This window comes from Lutra lutra, chromosome 1 (assembly GCF_902655055.1).
Source record: "Lutra lutra chromosome 1, mLutLut1.2, whole genome shotgun sequence".
NCBI classification, from domain to species: Eukaryota; Metazoa; Chordata; class Mammalia; order Carnivora; family Mustelidae; genus Lutra; species Lutra lutra.
This window is the reverse complement of record NC_062278.1, coordinates 8744578-8761627: the sequence shown is the minus strand read 5'-3', so window position 1 is coordinate 8761627 and position 17050 is coordinate 8744578. Positions and strand designations below refer to the sequence as shown.

Genomic DNA, 17050 nt, shown 5'->3' with positions numbered 1-17050 from the left:
GACATGACAAGGCTAACTAGTATCTAGTATCTAGTTATCTAGTATCTAGTTAACTAGTATACTAGTATCTAGTATCTAGTTATCTAGTATCTAGTTAACTAGTATACTAGTATCTAGTATCTAGTTAGCAAGATACTAGGTTTTCTACTTCTGATACTCAATATAGGATTTTATGTTCTCAGCAAGACGGTGTTCTTGAAAGTCAGGCATTGAATGGCAAGAGATAATTTTAGAAATTCCTTTAGTTCCTATCACCATATAATGATTGAGGCCTAGAGATTCAATATCTGAAATTCTTATAATCTAGAAAACTCAAGACATTGCATACAAGTTTCTGCTCCGAGGAACAGGGGAATCTTAGTTCTTTCCATCCCTGGTGGACAAGGAGAAGGAAGACCAAAGAAGGGAAAGTTGGTGATCATATCTGCTTGTGCCAGTCTCCCCCAAACTGAATGTTCTGGGGGTAACCCAAAGAAAATGGGCTTTTCTTCTGCTCCCTGTTTGGATCCTTGGAGGAGATAATTCCATCCCCACATGGGGATGCCTGGGTGGCAGGGAGTGAAACACGGTCACAGGAAGGTGGGATGAGTGAGCTCAAGTCGGGATTCCTGGCTCCCTTCATCTCCTTTGAGGCCTGCAGGTGTCCTGGGGATCGTCACATGTCCCCAAAGCCGGTACAGCATGTAGCTGAAACCTGGCTGGGAGCCAATGGCTGTAAGGAGCCCACCTTGGCCAGGGATGGAGTGGGCATCCCACCAGACACTGGGGGATCTCCAAAGTGGCTTGGTCACACATGAGAGCTCCTTAGCCTCGTCTCTCAGTCCCTTGCGTTCAGCAAGGACATCAGCTGGATGCCCAGAGGGTAAACCCAACCCATGCTTCCCCGACTGGGTACCTGTCAGTACCAAGACCAACATAGCTTCTTGGTAGAAAAGGCCAGTACAGGACTGGATGGGAGATCTGTCACCTCCGCATGGGGACTGTGAGCTTCCCTATGCCCTGTTGAAGTCAATTCCTCTGTTGAAGTCCCAGCCCCCAGGACCTCAGAATGTGACTGGATTTGGAGACAGCACCTTTAAAGAGGCAAGAAGGCAAAATGAAGCCGTATGGGTGGGCACTGGTCCAGTCTGGCTGGTGGTCCTTTCCAAAAAGACACACGGAGGGAAGACCATGTAAAGCCAGGGGCAGAGACCGGAGTGGTGCCGCCACACGCCAAGGGATCACAGGTCTGCTGCAGCGGCCGGGAGCTGGAAGACGCAGGGAAGGATCCTCCCCTAGAGCCGTCAGAGGGAGCACAGCCCTGCTGACAGGTTAATTTTGGACTTCTAGCCTCCAAAACTAAGAGAATAAATTTCGGTTTTTTAAATCACTCAATCCGTGGCACTTATTTCTGGCAGTCCTAGGAACCTAAAAACACAACAACAATGACAAAAATCCCAAAACCCCATGTCATCAAAATCGGGGTTTCCGAAGGACTGTGCTCCATCTAAGTGCATTTAAAAGCCTTTCTCCTGAGGACAGATGCTTCCACATTTAGGTGGAGGTGGCAGGGCATCTCCGGGGAGTGTCCCTTGCTCCCCCTTCCTGCTGTAAGTCACCTGGTCTGGAGCCCTAAGAGCAAACTCACCACTGCCGCAGGACTGCCTCCTACGGCTGGAGGAGCAAGCCAGACGGACGAAGGAAAGAGACACATGGCACACAGGCTGTCTTTGCCTCCCTGAAGGAAGCAGCTTCAAGTCTGTTTTCTTTTCTCTTCTGTCAGATTGCTCTTTCCTATCTCCAATAACTCCTATCTTTCCGCAAACTCAAACTCGAGCAGGCCGGCCAAGAGCTGTGAGAATAGCTAACTTCAAAGGCTTCACATAAATCCTCTTCAAGCCCTCAGCCCAGGAAGCCGGATGGAGGCCGAAGCCGAAAAGTCACTCTGTATTTCATTGCTGTGTAACTGCGACTTTGTTCCCCCTGCAGGTCCCATCTGTCACCTTCATGGCCACCACCAGGATCCCCGCCACCTCCAGACACCTGCATTAGCCACCCTGCAAGGGCTGAGGGACGAGCTGCACCCCAGATCTGCGGCTCGTGACTTCCAATTATTCCAGGGGCGCAATCACTGGGGCAGCCTCGTGGTTTCATTTCCTTTGCCGATTTCAGGGTAGCTTTGAAGCAAACGGAGGGATGCAATGGGGCTCCAAGGCGGTCAGTCTTTGGTCTCAACCCTGGCAGTGACCTCGTTGGCAAGCGGGGAATGCCTTTGTGCGCAGGGACAAAGATGAGTGGAGAGCAAAGGGAAAAAAAAAAATGACATGATAATAATCATGCCTTTTCTCTGGTCCGGAGGGATGAAACGTGGGCTTTTCCTTCTACCCAGAATTTTGTCTTCCATCTCCTGTTTGGGTTTAGTTATCAAAGACCCGGAGGACAACAGATGGTGAAGCTGCTTGGCGGTGGGTTGGTGGGATAAAATAAGGTTTCCAGTCTCGGATGAGATACGTGCATTTAAGTTCAACAACTGTGTTATAAGGATGAGCCGTGTCTGGAAAAGACTGACAGCGGCAGGCAAGACAGGCCTGCAAGGCAGCCCATAGTCAGGCGGGAGCACCTTGAGCAGAATCCTTGAGCTCCAAGGCAGAGATGACCAAGGATCCCTGGTTCTGCGCCCACCGGTGCCACGCGGGCTTGGTCCTCGCGGGAGCTGAAACCCATCCAGGGCTCTGCTCTCCAAGCCCCAGTCCTTGTCCCGGGGTCACATCCTTTCCTCCTAAGTGACTTACTCAGCACTGAAATATTTTTTTGACTCAGCCACCCAGACGGGGATGTCCTTTTGCAATCCAGCCATCGGGGTGAGGCCCCCCCCCCTTTTTTAGAAACCAATTTTCAGTTTCCATGTGCATGAGCCGCCCTGATAGGACAGAAGAGAAACCTTTGTATGGTTGTTTTTAGGAAATTTCACAGAGGACAGGGGGCAGAGCGACATGATATCAATGATGGCAAGCCATAAGTGACTTCACACACGGGTTGGGGGTGGGGAGCACAGAAGCCCGCAACTCACAGGAAAGCTATCCTTTGGAGTTTTTGTGTGAATGGGGCCATTCTGCCTTCAGCCTTCTCCAATTTTGAATTTATAGGGGGAAGTCCAGGGCTATAATTTAGTGAGGAAAATGGGGGCATTGTGTTTTCCTCTTTGAAACGACCCAATACTTAAATGGAAAAACAAGACCTGCTCTTAACAATCATTTGGTACACATTTAATAACCAGAAAAATCCTTTAATTTCCGGAGGAGGCTCAGAAACCTTTACGAACGAAGCATGTGGCTACGGTGGTATCTGTTTAGGAAATGCGTGGAACAGGAACTAGGAAGATGTGCAGGGGCGCCGCGGGGCAAGCCAGTCTGTCTGAAGGCTTCCTCCTGGGAGGACTTTGCCCCCTGTCTTCTGTGGATGGGGCTGGAGGGAGGCAGGGGTTCCCGCCGGCTTCCTTGCTGAGGTTCCTCTGCTGAGCCACTGCCCAGCCATCCTTCACTCCCGAGGGATGTGCCCTCACTCTCTCTTCTTCCTCAAGCCCCATCCCCTACGCCCCTTCCTGGCTTCCTGAGGGTGGGGGCAGGAACCAACACCCACAATCTGCATGCCTTTAAGCAACAGAAATTTGTTCTCTGATACTCAGGAAGCTATAAGTCCCAAATCAAGGTGTCAGCAGGTTGATTCCTCAGGAGGGCTCAGGGGGTTGCCTTCAATCACTGGCCCTCCTTGGGTTGCAGACGCATCACCCCGATCTCTGCTTCCTTCATCATCCCTCTGTGTCCGTGTCTGTGTCTGTGTCTTTTCTCTTCTTCTTAGAAGGACACCAGCCATACTGGACTCAGAGGTCACCTTCCTTGGGCATAATCTTGTCTTAACTCTACGAATTACGTCTGCAATGGCCCTATTTCTAAATAAGGTCACATTCTGGGAATCTAGGAAGGACATGAATTTGGGGAGGGGGACACTGTTCAACATAGCGTACCCTCATTCTGCACACACTGAAGTCCACAGAACTCAGTCCACGGAATCCCAAGGACATCACCCATGGGAGTTCCCAGCCTTGCAGTCCTTCTCTGAACGTTATACCCCAGCTAAGAAATCCATTCCCCTCTACCTCTGTTGTTAGGACCAAACTCCTCTACCTCCACTTTCAACATCCCTCCCCGCCCTACAAGGTGCATCACCCTACTGTCCATGCGTTCCAACTCACTGTATCTCCTCTGCCCTGCGGCCACCACACCTCGTCTGATGGTTCTTGTCCTCCCTCCTTCTAGCTGTTCCTCTCCACTCTCACTGTGAGCATCTGTCTGCTGTGTCACTGGCACACAGTAGGTCTCAGTTCACACGTGTGGTCCATTGAGTGGGATCCCCTGCCGTCTCTCCCAGGTACCTTGGGGCTGCACTGACATAGCCTCTGTTTCCAGGACCCAGGAGCAATGATCTGGTGGAGGTCCCTCTGTCCCTGCATCACGCCCTGACTCTCCAGTTCACAGGTGTTCCACTCAAAAGCCATCGCCCCAGTTAGATTTTAGGCTTCTTGAAGGCTGAGACCCTGATATACCTGTTTCTGGCCTCACAGCCCACTCCAGGCGCTGAGAACCCTCAAGAAGTTTTCCTTTCAAACGAATCAGATTGAAGCCATTTTGCTTTATGAGCCTGGGTTCCTAGAAGGAATTACTCACTGGGGGTTGAGTCAGTGTAGGATGTTAACACAGTATGACTGGGGATAAAATCAAGCTGTTTTATATGTGTTTTGAGTTTCTAAGGGTGGACCTGAGGTCTGCCTGTATTGGCATCTGCACAGCTGCTTGTTAAAACCTGGGTTCCAGAGCCCTGACCCAGACCTACTGAATCAGAATTTCAAGAGGTGGGTCTGGGGGTTGATGTTTTTCCACCAACCCCAGCCCCCTCTGGGGGATTCGTATGCAGGGTAAAGCTGAGGGTCACAGATCTAGACATGTAGACAACAAATATTGATTTTAGATACCCTAGCAGATTCAAGGACAAACTAGTGACTTAAAGCTCACAGACTCAGTCAGGGCAAAGCCAAAAATGGCTTATTGCTTCCTAGTCATGTCAAGGGCCGTCGTAGTCTTCTGGTGCAGAACGACAGTCTCACAAAATCAGGTGGCCGGTGGAGAAGAGCTGGAGGGGCTCTGCAGTGACCCCATGGGCAGTGTTGAGCCTGAAGCCTGCCCCAGCTGCAAACAGAGTCTACCTGTCTTCCTACATTGGTTTCCCCCGAGGAGGAGAATTAGAGAATGCTGTTCATTTATACTGTTTGCTTTGCTTTTGGAAACACCTCAGGGCAACTCAGGATAGGTTTTCACAGTGGTGTTTGACTTGGCTTAGTTGCAAAGTTCCCCCTTTTTAGTCTATTTATTGCAAGTTAGCGCACAGCCCCTATCCAGGAGTCCAACACCAGGTCTGTCAGAAGTCAAGGGCAGGCACATGAAAGGAAATGGTGGGAGGGCTGAGTTGTGCGTCCCCACACCTTCCTTCCTGGCTTAGAGCTAAGCTGAGGTCCGACCTGTTACTGTAGCCCAGTGATGCCTTGGGATGGAGGGATACCTCCAGCCACGGCCTCCCCTCCAACAGGGCCCAAAGCATTATTCTCCAAGAAGGAGATATAATCCCTTTTCTTAAGCTCCCATTTGGCTTACCTGTTTTCTCTTCTTTGTAAAAATTCAACCAGCTTTCACTAGTAAATTGCTGGTCCTTTTGATGTTTGCTTTCATGCTCCAGTAGATGGGGGCACCTGGGTGGCTCAGTGGGTTAAAGCCTCTGCCTTCAGCTCAGGTCATGATCCCAGGGGCCTGGGATCGAGCCCCGAATCAGGCTCTCTGCTCAGCAGGGAGCCCATTTCCATTCCTCTCTCTCTCTGCCTGCCTCTCTGCCTACTTGTGATCTGTCTGCCAAATCAAAAATGAAAAAAAAAATTTTAAAAAATGCTCCAGTAGATGCCATGTTACATTTTTTTTTATATTTCTGTTCCTATTTTTTTTATTTTATTTTTTATAAACATATATTTTTATCCCCAGGGGTACAGGTCTGTGAATCGCCAGGTTTACACACTTCACCAGCACTCACCATAGCACATACCCTCCCCAATGTCTATAACCCCACCCCCCCTCCCAAACCCCCTCCCCCCATCAACCCTCAGTTTGTTTTGTGAGATTAAGAGTCACTTATGGTTTGTCTCTCTCCCAATAACCTAACCTTCACCACTGTGCTAGCTATTTCATTTACACTGCTTCACTTAACCCACACAAAACTCTGTGTGATGGGTGTTATTAGATCTCATGTGATAATGAGAAAACAAATACAGAGAAGTTAACTGAGTGGCCCAAGGTGGCCCAGCTCATCAATGGAGACCAGGGCTTGCAACTCAGTGCCATGTTTTCTCAGTGACGGGAGCGCTCTCTGCCTGGTGATGACCTACACCGGCCTGGACCTTGTTTCTCTGCCTTGAAGAAGAAGAAAACGAGTTTGGCTGAGGGCTGGGAGATTTCACCTAAAGCTAGCCCCTGTTTGCATTACCTGTCCAGCTCGTATTAGCAAAATGAAAAGTGAGGAGATCTATAGGCTTATACTGACATGTCTGCAGAGAGTTTCTGTCCATATAATTCTTTTCATAAACCTGAAAAGCGTGATTGAGATTCACTAGTTTGAGTGATAGAAACAGTTTAAGATCCAATCAGAACATAATCGGGACTTTTAGGATATGGCCATTGTCATCTGACTCAGGGAGGACCGTGCTCAAAGGTGTGGGTATTGGGTGGAATCTGGTACATTTGGGGCTTAGACTGGCGAACTGAGTTGGAACCTATGGACTTCAGTGCCCCACACTTCCTACTTGAAAATCGCTTTCCTACTGCTTTCCTTCCATATTTCCTGCAGTGTGGCATGGGCGCAGCCTTTCTGCCCCATCCCCAAGCACGGCCATTGCGATCCGTGGCGATTGCTGACTCTGTTAATCTCTCTTATCAGCAGCCTGGGCCTGAATTACAGGACCCCTGCTTCTCTCTACTTCAGGGGTCACACAGCAGGCCCCCAGCCAGCTCCTGGTCCTGGATAAAGGTTGTTCTTCACGGGACGAGGAAGTTTGAAGTGAGAATAGTTTAGGACTTTGTTACTCAGCCATGAGAGAACACTGGATAGAAAAAAGCGTTCTATGAATTTAAAAAGCCCAGTGATGGATGAAGCCCAAGGACCCCTAAAGGAGCCCAGCTATTGTTTAAACATGAATCCCATGTCTGAACCTTGTCCACCTCAGTCGATGGGGGCTGGACCAGCAGGCTGGAAGGGGTTAATGGTCCTATTCTGCTTCAACTATGCCAGACCACGTTTTGACTTTCTGTGATGAGCTAAAAGCAGTAAGAATAAACCACCACGAGTAACAGTAAGCTCTCACTACCACAGCAGATACCCAGTATGTGTTCTGGTTTACAGATACGAATTCTAGTAGCCACAGAAGCTGAAGTCGGTGCTGTTACCCCAAGTTCGCATTGAGGGGAAACAACAGATTTGACGTGTTCAGTAACTTGCACAAGATTACAACGTTAGCAAGTGGTAGGGCTCAGAAATGAATGGGGTCCTTTCTTCTCCACACTGTCTCCCATGTAACACTATTCTTTTCCCTGCTGTGGTCTGATGTGGTATCACATTCTCCTCCTGCACTAGCCAGGTCAAGAGCCATTATGCCATCCTGGTAGTATGCCGAGGGGTCAGTCCCAGAATTAACAGGGTTCACTCTCAGCCAAGAAGAGAATATTCCGAGGAAATGATACCTTAGATGTTTTTCCCCCCTTAGTGGATAGACACTACTTGGGAGGATTATGGTGTGTTACAAATATATTACTGTGACATCTTGTAAATTTCAGAGCCACTGTTTTACACTTCATCGGCATTCCTGATCTCACCGGGGTGTTTACTCCAAATAATATTGTGTGGATGAATGTGTAAGCCTCAAATGCAAGTTGTAACATTATTTGATGAGACACTAAATGATGATGTCTTCAGGGATGGATTTTTTTCTTGAATATCATGGCTTTAAGGTTATCCATGATTCCTTTACTATGTAGAGTTTCTTTGCATTCATAATTATAATAGTTGTAAGAAACAAGAATTGTTTACTCTTTGTTTATAAAACAAAACACTGAGTGTTTCTCAACTATTAAAAAATCTATTTAATCTTGAAAACATCTGACTTGAATGAAGGAACAAGTTCTCAGTCAACACATTGGAAATTAAAAGTTTGGAAGCTTTCAGGGCACCTGGGTGGCTCAGTCATTACACGTCTGCCTTAGGCTCAGGTCAGGTCATGATCCCAGGGTCCTGGATTCGAGCCCCATAGTGGGGTCCCTGCTCAGTGTGAAGCCTGCTTCTCCGTCTCTGACTCCCCTTGCTTGTATTCATTCTCTCGCTCTCTCTCTCTCTCTCTCTCTGTCCAATAAATAAATAAAATCTTAAAAAATAAAGTTTGGAAGCTTCCAAAAATTCTTAATGTGTGGGCCTCATCGCTAGACCTCACCCCTAGACCTATCATACTGTTAGGTCAGATCTCTGAGAAGTGTGGTCTGGCTAGTTATAACTTAGAAAATTCTGCAGGTGATTTTAATATGTAGCCAGGGTTGAGAACTACTGGGTCTAGACAAAAATAGATTTTTAAATTTAGGGAGTTAGATCTGATTAATATTAATGTATGAATGTATCATAAAGGAGAAAGACCTACGTTATGCATCACAATGAAGTTTTGAAATATAATGCAATTAAAATGTACGCAATGAATATAATACATACAATAAGTCAATACGTTACAGATACAATTTAATATTCAATAAATACTACTGAATGAATGAACGTCCTACAAAGTTTCATATGGAAATTCATATTTTGATGAAGTTAAGAAAACTGTAAGAAGTATCAGTGAGAAAAAAACTTTTAAACTATGATACACCATATATTATAAGCTACACTCCAATTTAAAAAATGCTCAAAACAAAGGGAAATCGGTTTACAATGGATGGACTACAGTACATATTAGTAATGACCACTAGATGTCGCTCTAATCTGCTGCTTCAGGTTTCAAAGGCAACCTGAAAACCATTTTTCTCCAAGTACTTAAAATTGTAATAGTTGGGCTCTTTTAAAGACAAAAGACTTAAAAATCTCACATTTGGGGGGGGGGTTGCTGCTCATTTTTTCCCTTGTATTAAGACCTACCTAAAGTATCTCACAAGGTGTAAAATTACTTAAAACGTGAATTGAAAAGTTTGAATGACTTGATAGGAAAAGTGCAATTGCTTCCCTTTTATCCACAACCCAAGATTTCACATTTCTCCTGTTTGTAGTGGGTTATAGAGAAGACACGATAATAGCAAGGCTGATGTTTGACTTAAATCAAGTAAAAAGTAAAATCTGAAGGAAAGAAAATGATGTCTTCTAATTTGAAGTCAGGAGATTATGGCACCCTAAACACATGATTACTGCTTGCCATGATGAGAAAGGCCAGATGAGAAGGGGGAAACGGGGTCAATGGGACTAGGCCCCGAGCTTAACCCATGCCCGGTGTTAATCCTGGGAATTGACCCAAGGTCTCTGTGTTTGAAAACCTGGATGATTTCTCCTATTGGGTGAAGATCACTCTCCCAGTAAAAAAAATAAAGGTTTGGGGCCAAAAGGAAGTTCACAGAAGCTGGAGAAGTGCATAGAGCAGTACTCAAACTGTTCCAGATCACCAATGAGATGAGAACAGAAACTGAGATTAAGCATTTCAAAACAGTTTCGTAGCAAAATAACAAAGTCATTTTATATCTGTGAAATGTAAGAAGAAGAAATGGAACTTGCATTTTGTATGTATTTTTAAATTTCATTTTTCTAGTAATTCAGTATTTCTAGTCTTTTACAAAAGTATTAGTTCATAACAAATTGGAAAATTTTAAAAAGTAGTCTTTCACCCCAAGTAGCTTGGAAAGTATAGCTGCGGAGGTGGGAACCCTAGGACAATGACCCAATTAAACCCCTCAATAATTTTCTAATGGACAACATAGGCCAAAAAGGGCTGAAGAACAGGGGCACCTTGACTGTGAAACACAGGGTGACTGGAAAGGTGAAAGGAAATCCTAAGAACAGCACATCTCAGGGAGTCCCAGCCTCTGAGCCCACAGTTTGCACTCACCCCAGGACCCCACCAGCTCTGCAAGGCTCAGAGACCCCTCACCAGCACCCCTAAGCTGCTCCCCTTCCACAATGCACACACACAACAAATCGGCCTTGGGCCAAGTGGAATTCAGGTGGCCATAGTGAAAAGAAAATGCAAAAACCATTCGGAATTGCTCATATTTTATATACGCAGTTTCATAAGAGAAATGCAGAGAGAAGGGCATACATAGACTTCTTCCTGGCTTGACCCAGCCTAAATCAGCTGGCTTTGATGGAAATGAGGCTTAAGGCACAGTGGTTTTCCATGTACGGATAGCCGAGTTGGCAATTTTACTTCTCTAAAAAAAAAAAATTCCTTGTTGTACTATCATACAGTTGGTGTCATTTTTTTGGAAAGTGAATTGGGAATAACTATCAAAATGTCAATTGTGAATACTCTTTAACCCAGCCGTTTGCCTGCTAGAAATTCATACTACAGATATCCTCTTAGAGCAAGCAGAGGCACACGTAATACAATATCCAACACTCATTGGCTCTTTCTTCGAGGGATAAAACTAGATGAAGCCAAGATGGCCTTCAATGAGATTAATTAGCTGTTGGCACCCCACACAGGAGGAGAGAATGCACCATTAAAAGGTTCAGTGCTCCTATAGGTAGTCATGCAGAAAGAGCTCCAAGACACAATTTTAAGAAGCCAGTTGAGTGCAATGGGTACAGTGTGATCATATTTGTGCAAAACAAGAAGTATATGCATTTTGATCATGCAGAGAGCCTTTCAGGAGGCTGTATAAAAATCTGTTCACTGTGGTTATCTCTGGGAAGTGAAGTTAAGTGTCAAGACGAAGGAGAAAGACTTTTGTATCTGACATCACATGCTTCTGTTTCCTTTTTTTTTTTTTTTAAGATTTTATTTATTTACCTGACAGAGAGAAATCACAAGTAGGCAGAGAGGCAGGCAGAGAGAGAGGAGGAAGCAGGCTCCCTGCTGAGCAGAAAGCCCGATGTGGGGCTCGAACCCAGGACCTAGGATCATGACCTGAGCCGAAGGCAGCGGCCTAACCCACTGAGCCACCCAGGCGCCCCTCCTTTTTTTTTTTTAAGATTTTTATTTATTTATTTGACAGAGAAAAATCACAAGTAGGCAGAGAGACAGGCAGAGAGAGAGGAGGAAGCAGGCTCCCCAGGGAGCAGAGAGCCCGATGTGGGGCTTGAACCCAGGACCTGGGATCATGACCTGAGCCAAAGGCAGCGGCTTAACCCACTGAGCCACCCAGGCACCCCTTCTGTTTCCTTTTTTAAGTAAAAAGATGTATTAATATAACATGGAACAAGGTACCTATTGCAGAGAATAGAATCAAGAGCTATAAGAAATGGCAGCACGTATCAGTCAGCCAAAAGTTACAACATGAGACAAAGGGCTGCATAAAAATTCAGTCATGCTGTAAAGGTCAAGAGACATCGACAAAGGGAAAAACACAGCTCATAGATTGCCATCACCAGTGGCTAGTGAGTATTTTTAGTAACAGGCAATGATCAGCCTCTGGGACCCCTATAAACCCCAGTGGAAGGTGTGGCAGGGGATCTGAAGCTTCCAGGGATCATAGCCATCACCAGGTAAAAGAGTCCAGAGACAACTGCCTCAGTATTTAATTACTCTGTGGACACAGAATGGGCAGAAAGGAGGTTGGGGTTGGTTAGCTGAATTAAAAAAAAATGGTTATCTGACCCTGTGTCCGAATAGAGGGAGTGTCTTGGCCACCCGAAGCTCTGTTAACTTCTACAAAAGAGGCACACACATTTCCTGTTTAATTCGATCCTGCACAGGGCCAATTCACTGTGATACCGTTGGTCTCAGAAATAATTTTCTTAGAAGTTATATGTAATCACTCTATTTATATATGTATATAATCCCAACCAGTGGGAGCTGGGGAGGGAGGCTCCCTGCCCACTTGGGGCCTTCAGCACAACACACTCTCTACTACAAATCTTCTCAGGGCTGTCTGAGGCTGAGTGCTGCAAAACACACTGCTTGCTCTGCTTTGGGTTTTCTTTCTGCCATTTATCCCATATTCTAGGGAACAGTTTTGACTCGTTGTTGCAGGTCAAATGTGTTTAAGTGATCATCTTGGACTTGCCTCAGACAGACAAAGGAAGAATATTATGCTGGATGTCAAAATGCCAGTTTCCAGGAAGCAAGGGCTGCTTTCACGGAAATGGTACAGGAGGCTGGAGGTGAAGTTCAGGGAGCCATAGGGGATGGGTGCAAGTGCTTTGCAATTGTAAGGAGCATCATAAGCAGAACTGCACAGCTGGGAGAGAGGACGGAGGGCCCCTGAAAGAAGGTCAAGGTAGAAGCCAGAATCAAGCTTATGAAGCCCTGAAGAGCCAGCTTTCCCAACTCCTACACACTTTCTGTGCCATGCCTACCTGATACTATGTGTGGGGGGTGGTGATGGGGGGGACGGGACTGGCTGAGCCAGGAGTGGTGGGCACGGGCAGCCGGGCACGAGGGACAACTCCCTCCCCCAGGATCATCACTGCTCAGGCCTCCTCCTACACTTGCAGTGAGGCTACACGTCCTGTTCGCCAGGGCAAGCCAGCTGAATGTCTGCTCCAGCCCCCAAAACACCAGCAAGACAGAGACAACAGTCTTTTGCAGAACTGCCCTGGGGGGTGGGGGCTGGGGGATGAGGTAGCTTGGGGACAGGGAAGGTACTCGAATAGGGTCTGGAGGGAGGGGTGGCGAGGCCTGAGTGAGGACAGCGCCCTCTGACCCAGGCCAGGTGCCCCGAATTGCCAGGCTTTTGTTTTGCTGAGAGGGGCCTGCGGGTTGGAGGCCAGAAATGAAGTCTCTGAGCGGAGGGGAGAGGCTGAAGCTGCCCCCAAGGGCCCTTCTTCCTGCTGGGCCCTTCCTTTGTTTATTCAGAGCACTCAGCCATTCCTCTGAGTAAATACTGAACAAATATTTTAAAAACCACCGTTTAAACAGTGTGGAATTATTAGCCTGTCTCCACCCGAGCCGGGCACTGCTGCTGCGCTAAACGCAGCGCACAAGGCCTGTGGGCGGGGACTGCGGAGCTGGCAGCGTGCACTTCCGGCGGCGCCATCTTGCGAGGAGGCGGTGCTCCCACCTCCCGGAAGCTGCGTGGACCAGAACCTGCGCTCTGACCGGAAGTAACGTGCGCAGCTCCCCGGGCGTCCTGGTTTTGGGTTAAGTCAGGAGAAGCTTTGATGTGTGGGCGTGGAGCTTTCCAAGGGGAAGTAGGAGTCGGGATGAGTTGGAACTTTGTAGACCCAGGGAAGGGGAGCCGTGGTGTGCTGGCTCTGGTGTTGTCTGAGCGTCTTCCGGGAAGACGAGAAATACACGGACAGGCGGAGGCAGTGCCTAGAGGATGGGCTGCCGCTACCACATTGAAATTGTCTCTAACAACCTCAGGAGTCCAGAGGTGGTTCTCTCCGGGAAAGCAGTAGTGGCTCCCTCAGAGGCACTGGTTTCAGAGCTCACCCTAGAAACCGAGTCTGTTTACTAGCCCCTGCCACGCTGCCACGGGGAGAGATTCAGGGCCCTGCCTGAGACGTGCTTCCTCCCCTGGGGGCTCAGCAGAGACGTCCGGCCTTGGCTAGCGCCGGCGGTGTGAACACCCAGAGCCCCGTTAAATCCAGGGCTCAGTCGTGTTGTTGGACTCCGGATCCTCAAATGCAGGGGGCACAGCTCCCGCTCAGCTCCCCTGAGCACTGAGCTGCTCGGGGCACTCTCCCACCAGCCCAACTGGAAAAGCCAGAAAAGCAAGGGTAGCTGCCCTCAGAGGCAGCGTGGGTATTTTCTTTCCTTTTGGCCAGTTCAGGTTTAACTAGAAACTGGAATAATAATTATAATGATACATGTTTACAGGTTTTAACTAATTGATCCCTTGGAGTCCTCTTCTGGGGGGAAAGCTTTCTACCCACCTCATACATCAGGAAAACAAGAGGCCATATGGTTGCACTGGGCTGGGTGGTCGCTGGTGTCAGTAGGAGAGTGGAGACGTCGGTGTCAACAGTTCTTGACTTCTTGGCTTGTGTCCAGATTGCTGGGTCTTGCAGCCCCTGGAAAGGGGAACACATGAGAAACTGACGTGGACCAGACCATAAACTACCAGGAGCAGTTGGCTCTACTTAGGGCCCTGCCTGTGCCTGTTTCTCTTGGAAAGACAAGCTTGGAGAGGAGGAAAACCCATTTCTTCAGGAGTGTTTTGCCCATCTTTAATTACCAGTTAAAACAAAAACATTCTGTAGAGAAAACTCCACTTGAAAGAAAACTCCAAGTTGCTGTGAAGGTTTCATCTTTCCCTTTTGAATTCCAAGGTCTGCAGCCATATAATCCAATGTTGGCCTGAAAAAATATTTGTCTACAGAAACACCCACATGAGTTGAGGGGGACATCGGTGCCAGGGTGTGGAGGTGGAACCTGTAATGGTAGCTCCCAGCCAAGTCCCTAAAAATCAGGCTCTGACCTGTTTACTATGAACCCTCTTAACCCTTTGTAACAAATGTATCTGGATTTTTCTCCTGATTCTACCTTCCCCATCTGCCAGCAATAGCTTCCTCAACAAATTTGGGTGAGATGGCGAGTGTAGGTCTGGCCTGAAGGGCCATAAAGATCTTCAGTGATCATGACTATTTCAAGGTTGGGGAGGTGGTAGAGACACAGAGGGGGCAGGTTGGGAATCCTCCAACACTGACATATGAAGACACACACAGAGGCAGGCAAGTCAGCAAAGAAATGTAGGCTGGGTTCCCAGAGAAAATTGCTTGTGTTTTTTTTTTTTTAAATAAGTGAGCAGAAAGGTCAAGCACAATTCTTTCGGAGTATAACAAGACACATTCCCAGCCCTTTTTGGAAGAATACCCTTGCCATCTCAATAGATTCTCACTCTGAACCCATAATAGGCATTTACTTTAGTCTTGATCCCATATTACCTGGTGGTGGTGTCCAATATTTCATACATGGGTGCCTTATTTTCCCAAACACTTGGAGACTTCAATGGTAGGGTCCAGAGTTTTCATAGTCAGTACTAATTAAAATGATTGATCAAAAAGTTTCCCCTGTGTGTTATCAGCTGAAGAACATAAACTAATTTCAGTTTCATTCCTATTGCTTGATTTCCTTTCATCGTTCCAAGTTTCCTGTTAAGGCCCAAACTTTGAGAGTTTTCCCCAATGCAAAGAGCACATTTGGGAGACATGTGTTTCATTTCTTTGCTTTTACACAATGGTAATTTTTTCAGCTACCACAGGAAACTCATGGATTCAGAAGTACAAGGAGCCCCACCAAGGCCCAAGATGATATCCATTGATGCTATCAGCAGGTCTGAATGCCAACATCTGCTTAAAGAGTGATTGCCTCAAGAGGTTCATTTGGTTGGTCTGTTTGCAAGTGATAACCTCATATTGAAGTAATTTCTCCCCACTAAAGGGTCTAGAATAGGTTCAGTTGTAATCTATTTTATGTAGTTGTGACTGCCTTAAGAAACCTGGAAAGGGTTATTAAGAATGTGTATCTAAGCAAATGGATAACTTTTCCAGCTCAACAGTCTGTGAACACCATTAGTAGCCATTGAAATGGTTCTCCAGGAAGTGTGGGCTGTTAATAACTCTGCCCCGATGTTCCTATGTGAGCTGAACAATGAGATAATATATAACTTTGCAAGTCGCCCAAGTGCTCTGAATTGACAACCTGCTCAGAGAGATTGAGAGGTTGTGCCGTCCTGTACCCAGAAAATACTACCAAAGGAACATTGGAAAATTATCAACTCTCCCTTGTTAATAGATTTATTTGTCACTCTTGTTGATAGACAAAAGAATGACAAAATGATAAGCTGTGAACCTTTATTGGCTCAGAGAACGGCTCCTCGTCAGGCCACTAGAAGTACTAAGACAGCTCTTATGTGGCAAGGGAGAGAGAATCCTTCCATCAATAGCTATTAATTGACTTTCACTTTGTAGGAAAATATTATATTAAGTGCCTGGATATAGAAAGAAAAATACGTCCTTGGGATGTTTATGCTCCAGCTAGAGAGATAAGGCGCAAGATTGAAAGGCTACTTAAAATATAAGGCAATGGAATACCTACCTTTGGGATAATATTCAGTCATTACAATGAATGAAGTGGATCTAGAAGTACTGAGAGCTAAGTGGGAAAAGGCCAGAAGCAGAGCAAGATACCATTTATGTAAAAATGAAAGTAAAGCATCTATGTGTGTATGAACATAAGCTTATGGGCAAATGCATAAAGGAGATAGGACAAGGACACACCAAAATTGAGACAGAAGTTCCTTCTGGGGAGAAAAGTGAGATGGGGGAGGGCAGTGCAAGACACCGTTCATATTCTACTCCAATACTTCTGTATTGAATAAATTACTCAGAGCAAGAAAATATTTATGTATTTCTTATGTAAAAAACGAAAAGGGTAAAAAATATAACAAAGCACGTACATGATAAACAGCAAAGGATGACCCCAAAGTTTAGTGTGGTGGTCTTGCAAACTCTGCAACTGCCCCCCATCCCTTCTCCTTGTCTTTAGAGCCTGGCTTTGCTCAGGAATGGGTGCATATGTCTCCAGAGACACCTGAAAAAAAACCAAAATAATGGAGGTTCCATCCCTCTTCAGTGATTCCTTGAGCATGATCATAGGATATAATCAGGGCCAGTGAGAATCAAAGGGTTGCCCAGAGGACCACTGGTTAAGCTTCTCTCCTCTTGAAGAGAGGAGCAAAAAAGATAAAGCACTTCTTCCTTCTGCTAGGTACTGCAGTGTCTGGATGTGAGTACTGGCAGGTGGTGACCACCTTGTTCCTTAGGGAGCTATCCCAGGGACCAAGCCAAA

The 17050-nt window shown here is 46.6% G+C and overlaps 1 protein-coding gene across 2 annotated transcripts in view; it reads right to left on the bottom strand.

Moving 5' to 3' along the window:
* Window positions 1-17050, bottom strand: part of CLDN14 (claudin 14) — a 60227-nt gene that overhangs the window by 20933 nt on the left and 22244 nt on the right. Inside the window, exons 1-2 of one of the 2 annotated variants that reach the window (XM_047720059.1) lie at window positions 16659-16737; window positions 14134-14271 (exon numbers count right to left, since the gene is read on the bottom strand). The gene's annotated coding sequence lies outside the window, so the exon portion shown is untranslated. Of the gene's footprint in view, window positions 1-14133; window positions 14272-16658; window positions 16738-17050 lie in introns of those variants that run through there. The other variant, XM_047720049.1, reaches the window with a different exon arrangement.